The sequence below is a fragment of the Notolepis coatsorum genome (assembly GCF_963971535.1).
Source record: "Notolepis coatsorum genome assembly, chromosome: 12".
Classification (NCBI taxonomy): domain Eukaryota; kingdom Metazoa; phylum Chordata; class Actinopteri; order Aulopiformes; family Paralepididae; genus Notolepis; species Notolepis coatsorum.
Window position 1 is genome coordinate 120,473,942 of NC_140176.1, and position 18,331 is coordinate 120,492,272.

The 18,331-nt window shown below is 43.2% G+C and overlaps 1 long non-coding RNA gene across 1 annotated transcript in view; it reads right to left on the reverse strand.

Moving 5' to 3' along the window:
• Positions 1–243: 243 nt before the first annotated feature.
• Positions 244–18,331, reverse strand: part of LOC311237768 — a 55,595-nt gene continuing 37,507 nt past the window's right edge. The window contains exon 3 of the long non-coding RNA XR_014620312.1: positions 244–366. This is a non-coding gene — a long non-coding RNA (uncharacterized lncRNA). The remainder of the gene's footprint in view (positions 367–18,331) is intronic.

An 18,331-nucleotide genomic window follows, 5' to 3' on the forward strand; every position in this document is an offset into this window, starting at 1 on the left:
CTCCACCATGTTCATATTTCACAGGGTGTAAGGTCATCTTGGAGCCATCAGCCTGCTCTAGATCTTGACATAGTTCCTCCTGTTCCTCTTTAATCTGTAGGGACTCTGGGTCCTGGGTTTGGTTAAACCACGAGGACTGAGGTTTCTCTTCATCATGTTCACTCTTCACAGAGACAGGATTGAATGTGACCTTCATGATGTCAGCCTCCTCCAGTCCTTGAAGCTGCTCTCCCTCCTGACTGCTCCAGAGTTCCTCCTGTTCCTCTTTCATCTGTAGGGGCTCTGGCTCCTCCTGGCTCAGACTGGGGCTCCTCTCCTGCTGCTCAGGGGGAACCTCCTCTTCACAGACAGAGAGCTGTGGGGGGTCTGCAGGGAGGAATAATAATAATATGAATAACAAACATTAAGATGCAGTAGATAACTTTTCAGCATTAAGTGAAACTCTGCAACTGAGAGTAAAAACACAAGTGCTTTCAATCAATTACTGCTTGGCTACAGAATTAGCCTATTTAATACAGTGAGGACATGTCCTCATCACACTGTCAATCACAACTTGGAGATTGATCAGATGTTGTCAGGAGGTGAAAATGTAAACAAACAGAGTGAGACTTGCGGTTCTCCAAACTAAACAAGGTAACTATGGATAGCTGAAATACTTATGGATTGTTAGCTTGACCAATTACTTTATTTTCTTTATACTTGAGTTGGGGCACATGTAGAAACTCCTACACCGTTCACCTGATTTGGTGAATACCTTCAAATTAAATCTGAAAGTCTGCACTTGAAGCACACCTTGATATCATTTGAAGTCCATTATGGTGTTGTACAGCGCCAGAATATAAGCCCCGGATGTATAGAACACACAAGCATGATATGGCACCAGATTCAATCAGCCAAGATAGAGAAAAGAGATTTACAGGTGGTATTTTTAGACCTGGCAAATGCGTTTGGCTCGGTACCGCATAGCCTTATTTGGTGCCTGCCGTGATTGTAAACTTGATGAAAGCATACTTCCAAGATATTATAATGTGCTTTAGTACTACAGAGTTTACAACAGCATGGCAGAGACTAGAGATAGGCATTATGGCAGGGTGTACAATTTACACGCTAGCGTTCACAATGGCGATAGAAGTAATAATTAGAGCCTCAAAATGGGGGGTGGGTGGGGAGAGACGGCAGGGCGGGCTGCGCCTCCTGGTGGGGAGAGAGGGCAGGGCGGGCTGCGCCTCCTGGTGGGGAGAGACGGCAGGGCGGGCTGCGCCTCCCACCTATTAGGGCGTACATGGATGACATGACATTAGTGACCAGTGCCTTGTACAAAAAGGTTACTAGAGAAGTTAAATGATAATCTCAAGTGGGCTAGGATGAAGATTAAACATAGTAAATCAAGAAGCATTTCATTGACCAGAGGGAAGGTAGTAGAGAGAAAGTTGTACGTAGATGAGGAGGAAATTCCATCTATAAGGGACAAGCCAGTGAAGAGTTTTGGTAGGTGGTATAGCGAGGAGTTAAATTACACATTTGCATAATGTATATAGCATATTGGCATGCCACTGTCTACAGATGTATTTGTATTATTTATGTATGTTACATTGTGTATATACCTTTTGTACAGTTTGATGTGTGGATTGGAGATTATTGAAGAGAAAATAAAGTCACCAGTATCTGAAGAACCATGGCGTTGTGTGTTACCTGGGGGGAGTGAGTCAAACTCTGACCTGCGTGAACCATACCTACCTACCCTGCTCATGCCGACAGCTCATCAAGACGTGAAACACAGATAAGCCACACACAACACAAGTTTATGATGAATACAGAAGAATGGACAGCCCAGCTCTTTGTGGATCTAGCCCTGAGAGTGAGATGGACCCTACTTACTATAAGTTGTAATGAATCCTAGACTAAAATGCTCAGACCTGTAGTTGACTAAAACGAAAAATAAATGAAGGTGACTAAATATGATAAACGAAAAAAGGAGCATTTTACACATGACTAAGACTAAAACTAAAATAAATATAGCTGACAAAATGAACACTGCACCAGTCAGGACAGCCGAATCCTGACCAATCTTTTGCTGTCGACTAAAAACACACTTCTTCAATCAATATCTGAAATGAAAAAAAAACGAACCTTCTTCTATACTACCATACACTCCTCCTACTATAGTAATATGTCTCATGTCTATGCACTCAATACTGCAGCACCCAAGTTTCAAGTTTGATCATTGGGCCTCATTCACCAACATTGCCAAAAGATTTATCTTAGATTTCTCAAAAGGCCTTCGACACTGTCAATCACTCCATTCTGATTGACAAGCTAAAAGCAATTGGTTTTGATAGTCGATCAGTGAACTGGATGCAATCCTACCTGGAAGGGAGAGAACAGATGGTGGAGGTAAACGGTATCCTACCCCCCCCCCCCCCCCCCCCCCCAGTGAGCTGTGGTATTCCACAAGGAAGCATACTAGGACTGCTACCGTTCCTAATTTATGCAAATGACATGTCATCAGCTTGTGACTGCAACTTGGGGTGTTTTCTCACTCACCATTCGGGTCCGTTCCGGTCCGTACGTCCTCATTCCGGGTTAGGGTGCGAACTTCCCCCCTCCCTCTCCCCCCTCTAGTTTGCGTACACACTGAGTCTTGGTGCGCTCTGGGTTTTGTTTACGGTTTGAGCGTGTAAGCTTGCCGTAGGCGATGTCACGCTCGAAAACGTAAACACAGGAAGAGTGTTAACACGGCGGTGGAGACTGGATTGCTGATATAAAATAAACAAATAACCAATAAATATGAAGTTATATTTGAACCTCTGTTGTCAAGCCTTGTCAATATAACCCACCCCCTTTTCTCACGAATGGAACTGGTGTTGTGGAGTCCGCTTTTGAGCGTTTTGCAGGGTTAATGCTAATGCTAAGCTAACGGCTAATGCTAGTTAGCTTAGCCTATTACTAGTAACATTGCTCGCATCAATTATATTGAATGTCATTGATCTACCGGTCGATCACGGCCGACTGGTTAGGCACCACTGGTCTAATAGAAATAAATGCATTCGAACAAGAAACCAATGTATAGACATAGCAATGGCAAAAGAAATTACCAGGCCTAATGCGAGCCAGGGAAGTGTTGTGCTTTGTAACGTGGCTGGTGGCTTCATGTTTTCATCCACTGAGCTGTGAGGCTCCACATGCTTGTTTGGTTGAGGTCTGAACTCGCAAATTGCCCATAAATATCGTTTTTGTGGGTATTGTCCAGTTGTTGCTGCATGGGCTTGAACTATGACCTCTGCTAGTGGGTCTTGGACTTCCTGACTGGCAGACCCCAGGTGGTGAGAGCAGGCAACTGCACCTCCTCATCCATCACCCTCAACATAGGGGCCCCCCAGGGCTGTGTTCTGAGTCCCCTCCTCTACTCCCTGTACACACACGACTGTGTGGCTCAGCGGAGTAGCAATACAATCATCAAATTTGCTGACGACACAGTGGTGGTGGGCCTGATCTCTGCCAACGACGAGAGGGCCTACCTGGAAGAGGTCAAGGTCCTGGCGGGATGGTGCCAGGAAAACAGCCTCTCCCTGAACGTCAGCAAAACAAAGGAGATGATTGTGGACTTCAGGAGGTCGGGGGTCAAGGACTACAGCCCCCTCAGCATCGACGGGGCACCGGTTGAGAGAGTCAACAGCTTTAAGTACCTCGGAGCCTACATATCCGAGGACCTGACATGGACCACACACATTGACAGTGTTGTGAAGAAGGCACGACAACGCCTCTACTTCCTCAGGCGCCTAAGGAAGTTCCAAGTCAGTCAGAAGATCCTTAAGAACTTCTACTCATGTACAATAGAGAGCATCTTGACCGGCAACATCACCTCCTGGTTTGGGAATAGCACTGCACAAGACCGAAGCAGACTACAAAGAGTGACACGTTCAGCCGAACGCACAATTGGAGGGGGGCTCCCCACCCTCCAGAACATTTACAACAAGCGTTGCAAGGGCAAGGCTAAGAGAATCATTAAAGACTCCAGTCACCCGAACAACTGCCTCTTTGAACTGCTGCGGTCAGGCAAGCGATACCGGAGTCTCAAGGCGAGCACAGAAAGACTCAGAAGAAGCTTCTATCCCCAGGCCATCAGGCTGCTAAACGAACAATGAATGAACACTACACAACAACAACCACCAAACGCACATAGCACACACATCCACACGCACACACTCACTTTAAACAAACACACTGTAGCACCCACTCCACACACTTTATAGCACACACCCACTTTAAACAAACACACTGTAGCACCCACTCCCCACACTTTATATTTATTGATGAAGGATTGCACTACAACTCGTACACCTTACTGTAAATTGTACCTAAATTGTACCTCATCCCATTTCTGCTTTGCACTAGATAGTACTGTACATTAGTACACTGCATAGTATTGTATATTATATGGTAACTCAGAACATTGTACATATGTCTATACCGAACACTGTGACCTCATTTTCTTCTTCTAAATTACATGCTATACTATGTTATTTGATACTATCTTGTCTAGCACAGTCTCTGGAGCGTAACAGTAAGAAGCATTTTGTATGAAAGTATTCTGTACTTCTGTATGACAACTATTAAAGAAACTTGAAACTTGAAACTTGTTTTTATCTGTAACAACGTTGTGTGTGTCAGCAAGTTGATACAGAAGCCCCGTGTTTTGGTACAAGCTACGCCCCCCGCTCCCACTGGCGCGCACCCGGAACCACCTATTTCAAGCGGTCCAGGTTCAGCGCCCCCGGGGACGAATCAGCGTCCCCGGGGACGGGGGACAGGGAGCGTTCTCACTAGGACAGACACACCCCTTTTGGGTGCGAAGCGGCTCTGATTCGACCCTGAATGGTGAGTGAGAAAGGGCCCTTGTTCCTGTTCGCGGACGATTCAGCCCTGCTGGTCTCTGACAAGAACAAGTTACAGGTTGAAAAAACCCTCAGCTCAGAACTCGGCAGAATCTGCACCTGGCTCGCTGATAACAAAATATCATTACACCTGGTCCATTCTCTTCGGATCAAATAACAAACTCAGCAAGACCGAGGGCTTCTCAGGGTGTGTTCACACCTGAAAGTCCGGGGATAGTCCTTTCTGGTGGACCAAATGTGAAAATGATACATTGTTTGATTTTGGTCTGCGTTCACACTACCCTGTTTGGTGCGGATCTAATTAGTAAACAAAGGACATGCTGTCGCCAAGTCGTTCATCTATTGGACTAGCACTGACAAACGTAAACAGTTGCAGACAGCGTCTCTTGTGATAAAGCAGAGATACTGTCATTACGAGCGTGGCGCAAGTCGACTAGAGAGTAGAGATATAGAGAGGCAGAGAGGCAGAGAGGCAGAGAGGCAGAGAGAGAGGCAGAGAGAGAGAGAGAGAGAGAGAGAGAGAGAGAGAGAGAGAGAGAGAGAGAGAGAGAGAGAGAGAGAGAGAGAGAGAGAGAGAGAGAGAGAGAGAGAGAGAGAGAGAGAGAGAGAGACTGCGGTCATTCATTTGAGTTGGGTCGCACGACCGCCGCCACTAGACACCTGTCACTCATTTGCTCTAGATTAGATACTATATAAAGTTCGATCTCGTTCACACCAACAGCAAACGAACCATGGTCCACTTTGAAACGAACCGAGTCCCAACTTTTCAAGAGGACCATGGTTCGGTTGTTTGGTCCCTTTGCCCCTTTAATTGGCCGTTGCGATTGGTAAATATTATCTGGGGGCGGGCTTGCGAGTAGTGCTTTCAAGCCTTGCATTCGCATTTCACTCCTAAATTATCCAAGGCGTGTGATGACGCGATGACGTCACTCACGTGAGCTGAGCAGTGAGCACTCAGCAGGTATGATCAGCGGGAACAATCGACTGAGCACTCACTCTGATAGACTGGCTGACTGTCTGATTTAGCTATGAAGAAAAGTAAAGTTAGTATTGCTTCATATTTGACGCGTTCGACCTCCTATAGTGAGCCGAACTGAACTGAACTCAGACACACGGAGAGAGCTGCGGCGTCTGCTGCTCCTCCTCCTCCAGCCCTCCCGCACCCGTGGCTGTTGTAAACACTAGTCTCTAGTGGGACACTGGGACCTCGGTGAGCCTGCCAGCCGGCTAGCTACTGATATCAACAAATGCTCCAGCAAGTCTAGTAGTGCATGATAGCTCGCATTAGCTCACTGTTCAAAACGAAACGTCCCATTAAACTAAATAGTTCACTGAGGAGTTGTCTTATATAGCAGTAGCTACAGATAGCTCCTGATATCAATGTCTTATGAGTCGATTCGTATTCGAGCTGAGGGCACGCTGAATATAGTCAATAGGGTCCAGCTGCAGCGCCGGAGAATCCTGGCCGTAGCTGGAGGCTACAGTATAGGGTCCAGCTGCAGCTCCGGAGAATCCTGGCCGTAGCTGGAGGCTACACGAGTACACACAGACAGTGGAGCTGGTTGCATATAGCGAGCATTTTGACTTGTTGCGTGGTGGCGATGTCTCGCAGATAATACAACTACAAGTATGATTATATTATATATATATTTTATTAAATTAGTAAATTGTTATTAAAAAATTTGCCCCTAAAAAATATTTTTTGCCCCTAAATTTCTCATTTAGGGGCAAGTGTGCCCCTAGTGAAAAAGCTTAGCGTACAGCCCTGGGTCCACTTAAAGTGGACCAAACAGGGTAGGTGTGAACGCGCCCTCAGTTACAGTGGGTGACAATATTGTCACAAGGAAAGATGAAATTACATACCTGGGTTCCATCCTAGAGGCAAATCTTTCCTGTGACAAAATGGCATCCAATGTAATAAAAAAAGTCAACCAACGACCTGATGCTGCTCTGTGTTAAGGAACCTTAGAGGAGCTCATATGACCTGATGCTGCTCTGTGTTAAGGAACCTTAGAGGAGCTCATATGACCTGATGCTGTTCTGTGTTAAGGAACCTTAGAGGAGCTCATATGACCTGATGCTGTTCTGTGTTAAGGAACCTTAGAGGAGCTCATATGACCTGATGCTGCTCTGTGTTAAGGAACCTTAGAGGAGCTCATATGACCTGATGCTGCTCTGTGTTAAGGAACCTTAGAGGAGCTCATATGACCTGATGCTGCTCTGTGTTAAGGAACCTTAGAGGAGCTCATATGACCTGATGCTGCTCTGTGTTAAGGAACCTTAGAGGAGCTCATATGGTCTGATGCTGTTCTGTGTTAAGGAACCTTAGAGGAGCTCATATGGTCTGACGCTGTTCTGTGTTAAGGAACCTTAGAGGAGCTCATATGACCTGATGCTGTTCTGTGTTAAGGAACCTTAGAGGAGCTCATATGACCTGATGCTGCTCTGTGTTAAGGAACCTTAGAGGAGCTCATATGACCTGACGCTGCTCTGTGTTAAGGAACCTTAGAGGAGCTCATATGGTCTGACGCTGCTCTGTGTTGCATCTTCAACTTCCAGTGCTAGACCTCCAGGCTCTAGCGCTCCACGTCTACTTATTTTCACTCTAATGTATCCTCAGTCAGAAGACAAGAAGCTGCTGCAGAGCACGTGGCTACAAGCTGTATTGAAGATAATGGAGCAAGATCACCAACAAGAACAACTGCAAAGACTTGAAGCTGAAAATAAGCAGATAGTAGCAGAACAAGAAGCAGCTGCATTAACTTGACGTATTCAAGGAGAAAAAGAAGAAACTGAACGAAGGATAAAAAAGGAGATACAAGAGGCTGCTCTCTTAACACTTTGGATGCCAGCGACGCGTTGTCGTTAGTTCATGCCGCCAGTTGAGTGCCGGCAACGCTATATAGCGTTTGTTTGTCGTATTTTTTTTTATTGGAGATTTGAATTCATATTTCATCAATCGAGCCTCACACTAGTGTTGCAGAGTCTCTCTGAGCTCAATTGGGAAGATACCGCCCCCTATCGTCTCTCCCTGTGTAACTGCACCCCATTAGTTTAGACTGATGAAGGGGGGGGGGGGTTTCCTCATTTAACTTTTCCGTCAAGCCAACTGAAGAGACCAAGTGATCGCCGGCCCTCAGAACAGCGTGGATTATGTATTTCCAGCACCCAACGCTGAATCAATAAACGCGATCGATATTTGGAATGGCGATCAGGAATTGGAATCATCTTTTTGGATAACATCTGATCTGAGGTAAGGAATCTATTTGACCAGTCTTGGGGTAATCAGAGCTTTTTTCACAGATATATCAACGTGTCCCATATGTGTGTGTGTGTGTGTGTGTGTGTGTGTGTCTGTGTTCGCTGATCAGGAAATGAGAATATACTTTTCAGATCGCTTCTATAGCGTGCATAAGTACACATACTATCGCTAATCTAGCGTTTATTTGAAAACGATTCATAAATAGGCAGAAAAATTACAACTAGGGATGCTCGATATTGGCTTTTTTACCGATACCGATATTCCGATATTGTCCAACTCTTAATTTCGATACCGATACCGATACCGATATCAACCGATACCGATATATGCAGGGTTTCCCCCCAAAAAAACTGAATAATTTCAGGTAATTAATAATTTCACTGGATGCATTCAAAAGGCTTTCTAAATGTAAGCATTATCTGTGCAAAATATGATAATTAAAAAAGTAAAAATTAACATTACATATCTCTTGTTGTTGAATTAAACCAACATGCATACTTTTGACAATAAATAAAATAAGAATTGGTTCTTACTTGCTTGCCTGGGTAAATAAAGGTTAAATAAATGTAAAAAAGAAAAAAAAAAAAAAATCCCGATACCGATATTTTCCGATATCACATTTTACTGCCGATATCGGCCGATAATATCGGTCGGCCGATAATATCGGACATCCCTAATTACAACGTTTGTGTATGCCAGAATATTCCAGTAAATGCCGTTTATCACGGAATCTATATATTTTCCTGAAAAACAAGGGCTTTTCAAAATGCTATAAAATGGAAATGAACTGATTAAAAAAACAATCAGTTTCGACAATGTTGACTGCAAACAAGTCATTGATAAGCGACAGGCAGATTAGACACATAGCCATAATTTAAGACAGAGATTATGCTTTCACAACGCTATCATTGAAGTGGGTGCTGGCATTTAACCACGTTTTACCATGTTCACCAGTGGTAATCAAAGTGTTAATGGCCAGACCCGAGATATCTCGCCATGCGTCGGCTGCCAGACCAGAGATATCTCAGGTTTTGGTAGTTTATTCTTTTATTTGCTATTTTTATTAATTATTCATCCATTGACCTCGGTGTTGCTATATGAAAGGATTTTGAGATCGCCAAAGTTTCAAGTTCAAGTTTCAAGTTCAAGTTTCTTTATTAGTTGTCATACAAAAATACAGAATACTTTTATATGAAATGCTTTTTTCTGTTCTGCTCCTGAGTGTGCTATATACAAAATAAAATAGTATAAAATAGAAGTCAAAAGTACGTAACAAGTGTAAACAAAAGTGTTCAATATACATATATACAATATACAATACAGAGTAGAACAAAATTAGTAACCGAGTTACAATACAATATACAGTACAATGCAGAAATGGGATGAGGTACAACTTAGGGTAAGGTGCAATGAGGTATTAATTGTAGTGCAAATCTCTTTACCAATAAATATAAAGTGTCTAAAGTGGGTGCTACAGTGAGTTGTTTATTTAAAGTTAGGGTGTACGTGTGGATGTGTGTGCTGTGAGTGTATTTGATGGTTTGTTACATAGTGTTATTGTCGTTGAGCATCCTGATGGCCTGGGGATAGAAGCTCCTTCTGAGTCTCTCTGTACTTGCCATGAGACTCCGGTATCGCTTGCCTGACCGCAACAGTTCAAAGAGGCAGTTGTTTGGGTGGGTAGAGTATTTGATTATTCTCTTAGCCTTACCCATGCAACGCTTGTTGTAAATGTCTTGGAGAGTGGGAAGCCCACCTCCAATTGTGCGTTCGGCTGAATGGGCCACTCTCTGTAGTCTGCTACGGTCTTGTGCGGTGCTATTCCCAAACCAGGAGGTGATATTGCCAGTCAGGATGCTCTCTATTGTGCATGAGTAGAAGTTCTTAAGGATCTTCTGACTCACTTTGAACTTCCTTAGGCGCCTAAGGAAGTAGAGGCGTTGCCGTGCCTTCTTGACTACACTGTCAATTTGTGTGGTCCATGTCAAGTCCTCGGATATGTGGACTCTGAGGTACTTAAAACGGTTCACTCTCTCGACCGGTGCCCCGTCGATGCTGAGGAGGCTGTAGTCCCCAACCCCCTAAGGTCCACAATCATCTCTTTTGTTTTGCTGATGTTCAGGGAGAGGCAGTTCTCCTGACACCACCGCACCAGATTCTCTACCTCTTCCAGGTAGGCCCTCTCATCGTTTGCAGAGATCAGGCCCACCACTACTGTGTCATCAGCAAATTTGATGATTGTGTTGTTGTTCCGCTGTGCCACACAGTCGTGTGTGTACAGCGAGTAGAGGAGGGGACTCAGAACACAGCCCTGGGGGGCCCCTATGTTGAGGGTGATGGATGAGGAGGTGCAGTTGCCTGCTCTCACCACCTGGGGTCTACCCGTCAGGAAGTCCAGGACCCACTGGCAGAGTTCATAGTTCAAGCCCAGGTCCCTGAGCTTGGCTATGAGTTTTGAGGGGACTATGGTATTGAATGCTGAGCTGTAGTCGATGAACAGCATTCTCACATACCTGTCTATGTGTCAACGCCAACTGACTCAAATAAGGAAGTTCTCGTCTATGCTGGATACACAAAGCGACACTTCATTTATTCTTGAGGAGGTGGCAGATGTTCTAGATACAAACAAACAGCAAGTGAAAATGAAGCGGTCTACAATGTCATCAAAAACGACAGTTGTACCATGTCAAAGACTCAAAGGCCTACAGATAAGAGGGCTATTCGGCACGGTTATATAGCGGCACGGTGGTGTAGTGGTTAACACTGTCGCCTCACAATAAGAAGGTCCAGGGTTCGATTCCCGCTTGGGGACCAGGTTTCCATGATGCCAGGTACTCAGGTGGGGTATCTCCCAGGCCTTTCTGTGTGGAGTTTGCATGTTCTCCCCGTGCTCGCAAGGGTTTCCCCCCGATAAGATAAACCCAATGGAAAAACATGCACAACAGATCGCTAACGCTGTGGCGTCCTTGACGAAGACGGACAAGAGCACTTGGATTGGTCCCCGGGGCGCGGCTCACGTTGACGCCGTATCTGCTCCCGGCTGCCCATGGAGGGAAGGACAACGGGATGGGAAAAGTGCAGAGAGACATTTCATCTGCAACTCAGTGCATGTGTGTGTGTTCCTGTGGGTCGCCCATCTCACGTGAACACTTTTAATGCCAGCCACAACATAACTCGTTTTATCAGCCCCCCCCTTGAGTGCCGACCACGACAAAAATCGTTTTATTTTTTTATTAGCGGTCTGAATTCATATTTCATCAACCGAGTCTCCCGTTGGTACAACAACCCCATCAGGAGCGCAGATTTGGAAAAAGCGCCCCCTATCGTCTATCCCTGTGTAACTGCAGGTCAGTCGCTTAGACTGACCTGGGATCAGTTAGGATCTGTAGATCTCTAGAGGTGGAGCCTTGAGCTGCCGTCTGATCAACATGGCAGTGATCGCGGGACGGAGATCGGCCTGGAATATATATTCACAGCAGCCAATAATCAATCAATAAGCGTGATCGATATTTGGAATGGCGATCAGGAATTGGAATAATCTTTTTGGATAACATCTGATCTCAGATAAGGAATCTATTTGACCAGTCTTAGGATAATCAGACCCGTTTTCACGGAGATATAAGCTTTTTCCCTATGTGTGTGTGTGTGGCTGTGTGGCTGTGCAAGCGATCAGGAAATAAGAGAATCGATTTTTCAGATCGCCTATATAGCGTGCATACGTACACATATACTATCGATAATCTAGCGTTTATTTGAAAACTATTCATAAATAGGCCGAAAAATGACAATGTTTTTGTGTATTCTAGAATATTCCAGTAAAGGGCAATTATCACGGAATCTTTATATTTTCCTTGAAAACGAGGGCTTTTCAAAATGCTATAAAACTAAAATGAACCGATAAAAAACAATCCGTTTCGACAATGTTGACTGCAAACAAGTCATTGATAAGCGACGGGCAGATTAGACACATAATTTAAAACATAGATTAGGCGTTTTTAACGCTACATTGAAGTGGATAATGGCACGCAACGGGGTTCCGGGGCACCAAGCTCCGGCATTGAAAGTGTTAAGGCTGTCAAAGTTAACGCGGTATTAACGCGGTATCGCCAGATTCTATTAGCGCCACTATTTTTTTTAACTCACGATTAACTAAAAAAAAATATATATATATATATTTTTTTTAACTAGACTTCACTCAGGTGTATTATTGATGCTCTCATTGATACTATGTTTGTTTCTGAAGTGTGTGTGTGTGTGTGTGTGTGTGTGTGTGTGTGTGTGTGTGTGTGTGTGTGTGTGTGTGTGTGTGTGTGTGTGTGTGTGTGTGATATAGAGAGAGAGGGGGTGAGAGAGATGAGGAAGGGGCAAGAGAGAAAGAGAGCTGGGAGAGTGTGTGTGTGTGTGTGTGTGAGAGAGGGGGGGGGTGATAACTCAGCCCTTGTGTGGGTGAATGTAACAAGCTCCTAATGTTTTCTTCCCCTATTATTTCATGCACACTTTATTCATTGTTTTAAATTATTATTTTCTTAAAGTTATTTTGTGCATCACTCTGTTTTGAATTTGATGCAAATTTGCAATGCATGAGGGTCTTCCTTTTGTGTTAAATGGCTGCATAAAGTAGGCATTTGTTGACTCGCATGTTAATAAGAGTATTACAACTTGGAACTTGAAAAAGATCTGTTTAAGGTAGAAAAAAATGCGATTAATTTAATCGTGAGTTAACTATGGACAATCATGCGATTAATCGAGTTAAATATTTGAATCGATTGACAGCACTAATTATTATATATTCTCCTCTAAGAAGTGCCAACAGCATACACTGGTGAATTCATCCCTGCTAATCGGACACACATTCCAACTCCTGAGACTGCCAAGGCCTCATCTGGAGCATCTTGCAGGACACATTGCCCCGCAAAGGGATTGTGAAATAACAACACCAGCCTACAAACCACTGCAATAGAGGGGGGAGCAGGGAACAAAATAAGTACCAGCCAACCGCCAATGGCTGGTAAAAAATCTGCCTGGCTGGTAGTTTTTAAAATCTACCAGCCAAATGGCTGGTAAGTCAAAAAGTTAAGTTTGTTCCCTGAGAGCAGAGCTACACAGCAGTGCGCCTATTTTGCGAGCCGAAATAAGTCTGTGGTTTTTTCTTCTTCTCACAACGGGTCAAATGCATCTAACATGCATTGCATCGTCGCCATTCCTTTATGCCCACATCGCTCGAAATGAACGTTATGTTAGCGTAAGCTAACAAGCTAATCCTGATCAGCGGCAGAGCCATAGAGAACAGCAGACAGTGTGGACTGGGGAAAGGGAAATGGGGGGGGCACTCTCCCTTTCTCTGTGTGTGCATGCGTTTGGAAAGACGATGAAGTCACTAGTCAGGACTCAGGAGAGGAGTATATTGTAGTAAACTGAGGATTACTGAGGATGCACAGATAATGTTGATATTCAAATATAAAAAGGTTTCGAGAGGAGTGGAAGTTTGAAGACAGACTAGACTACAATATGATGCGGGGGTGGTGAGTTGAAACAGTGTGTGTGTCCCCGACCCCACTTCTATGTTTCAATAAATTATTTGCATTTAAAACTAACGCTGACTCATTCCTTCAGTCCACTCAAAATTATGCTAATATTCCTTATGTTGTTTATGATATTAATTGAAAATAGCATATGAGAGTATTATATAGTAATAATAACACATGGCGATATACTAAAAAGCTATTTTTAATTTTTGGCTGGTAAAAAATCTGCCTGGCTGGTAGTTTTTAAAATCTACCAGCCAGGCTGGTAAGTCAAAAAGTAAATTTTGTTCCCTGGGGGGGAGCCACTGTCGATGGAGACTCATGCTGCATCCCATTCCTCCCCCTGGCCCTACCCCTTGGCCCTACCCCTTGGCCCTACCCCTCGAGTCACCCTTCAGAGCGGAGCCACAAGCGGTGAATTATGCTACAAAATGGGACAGCACTAGCACTCAGTTGCCGACAGCATAATGACGCAACTCACCCACACGCTGACTGTTTACATTACTTACAGGCAGCTACATCAGAAGGACCATGAAGCTTGCTCTGCATACCATGTAAATTATAACAAATGTCTTCAGTGTTTATGCTTGTATATAAAAAGGTTTTTGGTATCAAACTCTTGACATTTTGTGTTGTTATTTTTAAGTTTAATCAAATGTTAGTCGGGTTCTTTATATTCATACAGTATGTCAGTAAATTAATGGGTGAGACTATAATAAAGCATACAGTAGTACTACATGGTATTGCATGGTACTACATGGCAGTATAGCGTACTACATGATACAACAGCAGTGTTTCCCACAGGATTTAGTGAGACTGGTGGGTGAACCTCGGCCCCTCTAGGGGGGTCCGGGGCCATCCCCCTTAACAACATTTTCTTTTTAAAGTTAAATGCATCAATCTGGTGCACTTTGAGAGCAAAATAAAGAGGCTAGATCTATGATGAACTTTGTGCTCAAAACACAAAATCGACTAGAGCATACATTTGAGCCATCAAAGAAATGAAGCAAAAGTGGTTACCTGTGTTAAACTGGTTTATTTTTTAGAAAAAAAGAAAAAAAAATTGTCGGCTGGGTGGCGCAGCGGTCTAAGCGTTTGTCACCAACGCAAGAGACACTGGTATCGAATCCGGCTGTCAGCGTTGCCTCCGGCTTGGCCGGCCGTCATAATGGCTCAATTGGCAGAGTCAGCGGGAGGGAAGCCGGTGGGGTGGTATTCTGGTCGTTGTAAACAGCGACTCCTACAGGTCGGTCAGGGTGCCTGCACAGCGAGGAAGGGAGATGGTGAAGGTAGTGTGACCTCCCACACGTTACACCTCACCAATGAGAGTCTGCGCTGGCAGGTGAAAAGATGCTGCTGGCTGTCTCCTATGTCTCGGAGGAAGCATCCGATAGACTTCAGGGCTCCCTAGACCGACCAGTGGGGGGCACATGTGAGCAACGACCAGGAAGGGGAGGGGGGAATTGGCATAACGACTAAATTGGCATGGGAGAAAATACAGAAAAACAGAAGGAGAAAAAGTAAAAAAAAATATATATATATATATACTGGATTACTATTACGACTACTACAGATACAGCTGGGAAAAGTCCAGGAACAGCTGTTTGCCTGCTGTTATGACGTCGCTTGGCATGGTTAATGTTAACAATGACCAGCGGGGGCGCTCTCATACAGCTGGTGACAACTGCCCGACGCGCCGGCTTTTGTTCATTCATTGGAGGAGCTCCGCGCTGGACTAAGCTTGAGTTCCATTCAATTCCATTACAGCTGGTGACTTCATTCATAGGATGCTACAACGTCCTACAGTATGTCTACAGACTGCATGAATGAATGTTGCTGAATTAAAGAATGAATAAGTTAAACGTGTCAATTCAGCAGTCAAAGTGTATAATATTAAAACGTGTCAAATCTAACTTCATTAGATGGCCGACGTACGGCTCTCTTGTCCATTCATTTCATCAAAAGAAAGCGTTAGTGTAATGCTTCTTGGTAACAATAAGTTTGTGTACGCAATGTTGCTGAATAAAATAATGAAACCGTTAAGACCTGTCGAATTAGCAGTGGAGGTGCCAGGTGGGCTCTATTTATAATGATATATTTTGTCTAGTACCGTGGTCTAGTGGTTTATCCCCATTCCTTTCAAGCCGACGCCCGGGGTTTGATTCCCAGCCCTTTCTAATATTTATATATTTTTTTATTATTTATAAAATTAAATTGCCCGCAACGATGTGCATAATACAATAGTAATAATATATAATAAGAATCCAACCAATAGAGCGACATTGTGCAATAAACAAGTAAACAAAGTAGGGCATATCGGCATTTGTACATGAGTTAAGAGTGTTCTCACGGCGCGTCATCAAACCGGAAGTCGGCCTACTTGGCGATAAACTTGGATGTAAACAACGCGTGATTGCATCGAACTAGCAACTCTTCAAGTTCATTTTTGCTCAAAATGGTCAATTATTGCCGTGTTCTTGGCTGTACTAATAGGTCGGATAGGGAAAAGCATTTGGAGTTCTTCAGATTGCCAATTGTCATCACAAATCAAGGAGAAGAGGGCAAACAATTGTCTCAGGAAAGGAGACGTTTGTGGTTGGCCAAACTGAACCAGGATTTCCATGGCAAGACTCTTGTCAACATTCGAGTTTGTTCTGCGCATTTCTTGTCAGGTAATGTGAAATATATTCTTGGCTGGATATGATTGTTATCTCATTTCATAACCTACTACAGTAGTAGTGTAAGACTCAGTTTACGTTATGGTAACGTTACGTCAGGTAACGTTATGTGAAATATTAATAACAGCAACTATCATTTTACAGTGGAATAGTATGATGCTGGATATGATTGTTATCTCATTTCATAACCTACTACAGTAGTAGTGTAAGACTCAGTTTACGTTATGGTAACGTTACGTCAGGTAACGTTATGTGAAATATTAATAACAGCAACTATCATTTTACAGTGGAATAGTATGAGGCTGGATATGATTCTTATCTCATTTCATAACCTACTACAGTGTAAGACTCCGTTTCTGTAAATGTTCCTAAAATGTAGTGTCAAAACAAAGTGTTTCTTGTCAGGTAACGTTATGTGAAATATTAATAACAGCAACTATCATTTTACAGTGGAATAGTATGAGGCTGGATATGATTCTTATCTCATTTCATAACCTAATACAGTAGTAGTGTAAGACTCAGTTTACGTTATGGTAACGTTACGTCAGGTAACGTTATGTGAAATATTAATAACAGCAACTATCATTTTACAGTGGAATAGTATGAGGCTGGATATGATTCTTATCTCATTTCATAACCTACTACAGTGTAAGACTTCGTTTCTGTAAATGTTCCTAAAATGTAGTGTCAAAACAAAGTGTTTCTTGTCAGGTAACGTTATGTGAAATATTAATAACAGCGACTATCATTTTACAGTGGAATAGTATGAGGCTGGATATGATTCTTATCTCATTTCATAACCTACTACAGTGTAAGACTCCGTTTCTGTAAATGTTCCTAAAATGTAGTGTCAAAACAAAGTGTTTCTTGTCAGGTAACGTTATGTGAAATATTAATAACAGCGACTATCATTTTACAGTGGAATAGTATGAGGCTGGATATGATTCTTATCTCATTTCATAACCTACTACAGTAGTAGTGTAAGACTCAGTTTACGTTATGGTAACGTTACGTCAGGTAACGTTATGTGAAATATTAATAACAGCGACTATCATTTTACAGTGGAATAGTATGAGGCTGGATATGATTCTTATCTCATTTCATAACCTACTACAGTGTAAGACTCCGTTTCTGTAAATGTTCCTAAAATGTAGCGTCTAAAGTGTGCTATATTTTTCATTATTGTATTCCAGGTAAAAAGTGTCACCTGTACAAGAAAGATGACCCAGATTGGGTGCCATCTGTAAATATGACCGGAAAGCAACAGCCTTCTTCTCTGCAACCACCTAAAGAAACACAATACCAACGGCGTGTGAATCGTACCCAGCAGAAACTGAAGGTGGATGCTGCCCATGCCTTGCTTCTTATGGACATACCAGCTGCTGCTGATGATTCTGCTGCAAGTGATAATGTGTGCAGTATAGGTACTCAAACTGATATGACTGGTGATTTTATTTATTCTATGACCAATGAAGTTATAAATCTGAGAGCGGAAAACCTTCAGTTGCGTTCTGATGTGAAACAGTTGTCCTCTACCTATGACCAAAGTGCATTTGTGGGTAAAGATGAGAAGGTTTTATTTTTCACTGGTCTACCTACATTCCAGATTTTGTTAGCACTCTATGCATACCTTAGTCCCCACCTTCCTGTGAAGAAGTCGCTTAATCCATTCAAGATGCTGATGCTGACATTGATGCGACTAAGGCTTAATGTTTCTACAACCTTCCTATGTTATGCATTCAATGTGTCAATATCCACTGCTTCTAGGGTATTTACTTATTGTATTTTGCACAATCACAATGTTGAGTTTTTTTGTGGAGGACATCTTCAGTTTTGCAGGATTTTGAGAAAGCATGGCACTTGAGACAAAACACACTATATCCTATATAATTGTATTTTAATTCCTCTTGTTTCTTTATATACATTGCGTACAGCTTGTTATATTACATTTTATTGTATTTTCTTGTTCTT